The sequence below is a fragment of the Beta vulgaris genome, chromosome 1, assembly GCF_026745355.1.
Source record: "Beta vulgaris subsp. vulgaris cultivar EL10 chromosome 1, EL10.2, whole genome shotgun sequence".
In the NCBI taxonomy this organism is placed as follows: Eukaryota; Viridiplantae; Streptophyta; class Magnoliopsida; order Caryophyllales; family Amaranthaceae; genus Beta; species Beta vulgaris.
Window position 1 is genome coordinate 13,334,138 of NC_079202.1, and position 3,457 is coordinate 13,337,594.

Genomic DNA, 3,457 nt, shown 5'->3' on the forward strand with positions numbered 1-3,457 from the left:
GTACTTGTCGCTCGCCCTCGACCCTCGCAACAGACCACACTCAAACCCTCGCACCACGAGGTTCGCTCGCCAGCACTCGAACCACGCCCACACTCGTTGCTTTGCACCACTTCGCTCGCACAACACCTCGTCAATGGAGGTGAAGGAGCCGACGAGGGAGAGAAGGAATTTAGGGAACAACGAGAGAGAGAGAGAGAAAATTTTGAGGGAGGAGGAAGACAAGCGGCTGAAGGAGAAGAGAATAGAGAGAGAATGACGCTGAGGGAGGAGAGAGAGGAATTTAGGGTTTCTGAAATTTTCTCTTCCTTCTTATTCTTTCCTATTTATAGTACAGCATAACTACGTCTAAATAAACTCGCTTTTAGTCTTTTAAAAAAAAAATCCGAAATTAGCTAAACCGACTCATATGATTATTATTCTGTAAATAATACTAAAATACCCTTTTAATTAACTTCTTTATATTTCTTAATTATTACGAATTAACTCCAAAATACGGATAGTATTACAGTAGAAAGAGGATAAATAGAAGGATCTTCTACTAGAATCGTATAGTATTACCAGCTTCATTCACTAGAGGACATATTTACATGAGAGAAAACTGTTAGGATGCGATGGCTATTTGTAGAATATGTGTATGCAGATTTATTCATAACATTTACATGTAATCCTTAGTGGCTAGACATCGTTAGATTTGTAAAGAAAAGAGGCCTCAAACCAGAGGATAGGCCAAACATCATATGTTAAGTGTTTAAGATAAAACTCGATCAATTGGTCAAAGTTTCGAAAGAGCGCAAAATATTTGCCGGGTTAGGGCTGGTATGTAACACATCGTCCTTACTTTTGTTATTAGTGTTATAGTTTTAATTTTCTTTGTATTGTTATAGTTATTTATTGTCTATAATATTATTATGAAACCTACTCTGTTGGTATTTGCATTTCAGTGGTATATACAATAGAATTTCAAAAGTGTGGTTTGCCGCATGCTCATAGTTTGTTGTTCCTACATCAAGAAGACAAATACCCCATATTTTCAAATATTTTTAGGATTATATTATTTGTGTCGAGTTGCCTGATCAACGTGAAGATCCAAAACTATAACAAGTTGTCACATAACTCATGACGCAAAGTCCATGTGGTGCAGCAAACACAAATTCATCGTGTATGATTGACAAAGAATGTAGTAAGCATTTTCACAAGAGATTTATTGTTGACCCAAAGTGGATGATGAAGGTGATAGCGATTTTAAACAAGTTATAAAACCCTATTCTTGCAAGTGTACAAGATTTAGTAGTAAGTGATAAATAATAAGGTATCGTATCCACAGGGAACAGTTGAGTAATATTAAATCTAATGTCTACTAATTTTATCCTAAATAGTGATATAATGATTTGTTTGTAAATTAATTAAACTAATCTGAAATAAATAATAAATTATATAAACTTAGCAATAAAAAGTGAATCGGAAAACAGACAATAATATGAAATCTAGGACAGTCGAATCCATCACTACTAATATGACTAATTGATAAATCGGAATGAGAATTAATAGGTTTATCAAGTACCCTAAACTACAAAGCCAGAATACTCATAAAAATAGTATTGTGATTAATTAGGTGACATTAACTTATCTAACCAAAGCATAAATCATTCAACTTTTTAACCACAAATCATCAAACACCATTGCATAACATTACTCTTTGAACTACAAGAACAAAGTATGTAAATTTGATAACAATAAAACCAATAATCAATTCTTCAAGAACAATTATCAACATATATCGCAAATAATAACCAATCCAATAATAATCTCAATGTATTATGCAATCATAAACCAAATATCAATTCTCAAACCCCATTAAACTATCAATTCATACTAGTAGGGTTTCATCTAAGTCCTAGAAAAATAACTTAGCTACTCATAATTGAAGAGAACATCACCCAATTATTAGATAACATGGTAGAAAATCAGATTGCAAGCTTTCATCGTCACTGCCGCCGCCTTCCTCCTTTGTCTGCTGCTTCCTCTAGTGTCTCCCCTGCTTCCTTCGTCTGCTGCCCTTTTTATTATTGCTACTATATGGGTTTTTTTTAATCAAAGTCCACCCCTCTTTATTTCTCCTCCTTTGTACGTGTAATCTTTAGCCAAGGAGTCAGATTTTCCTCGTCCTTTTTACTTTTTATTTTTCTTTGTCTTTTATTCTTTTATTCCTCCTTGCTTCCATTTGCGGATGTGTCTTGTAGTATTTGGCTTTAGTCCAATTTTCATCCTATGCTTTGGCTAAAATTTATACTAATTAGTTTAGCCCATTAATATACCAAAGACAATTCCCAATTATTTGACTAAAATTATAACGTACCTATCACACATGTGATATATTACTACTAATAGATAACATAGCATATGTCAAACTAATAAATAATTCAATAAACATATTTTCTAAATAACATATGAAAACAATTAAAACCCACAACTTATAGTTTATAATACTTATAGAGAGCTAGTAAGATGGAATAAAAAGATCATAATATATACTAATTCACACTTATCATAAGGATATCTTGTCTATAGGCTAAGGATTTGTTCTCTTCGGCATAAAACAGCTGAACTGAACCGTATTGAACTGAACTGGGTTGAACTGAAATGAACTGAATTGAAATGAATTGAAATGAATTGAACTGAATTGGATTGAACTGAATTGAATTGAACTGAAATGAAATGAATAGTGATATGTGAGAGTAAAAGTATTGTCCAAAGCTGAACTGAACTGAATTGATCTAAACTGAACTGAATTGAACTGAACTGAACTGAACTGAATTGTACTGAATTAAACTTGACTGAACTGGAAATAAACTGGGGAGAACAGGCCGTAAGAGATATTGGATCTACAATTGAGAAAAGTGGAGTTCATCTTGAACCAGTATGTCGTTCCATATAATCCCAAATTACTTAAATAATCAATATCGAGCACATATCAACGTTGAATATCGTAAGTAATCCATATCAATTAAATATCTATTCAAACATGTAAACAAGGTACAATAGGGTTACTGCTTCGGCTTATCAAGATAAACAGAAAGAGGATGAAGGAAAAGAAACAGATGAGATAAAGATGTACTACGATTGCAAATACATTTCAGCATGTGAAGCAATTTGGAGGATTTTTGAATTCAACATCCATTATCAAAATCATGTTGTGGAAAGACTAAGTTTCTGTCTACCAAGAGAGCAAACTGTTTTGTTTAATGACTATGTTGATGTAGAATCTGTACTAGAAAAACCTCATATCGAGAATACAATTTTTTTTATCTTGGACGGAATGTAAGGTATGCAGAAGCCAGGGAGCTTAGTTATGTGGAGTTTTCTACAAAATTTGTTTAGAATCAAGATCAAAGAGAGAGGACACCAAGAAGTAAAGGTTTCATAATAGGACGAATCTAATAAGTCATGTATCTTAAAA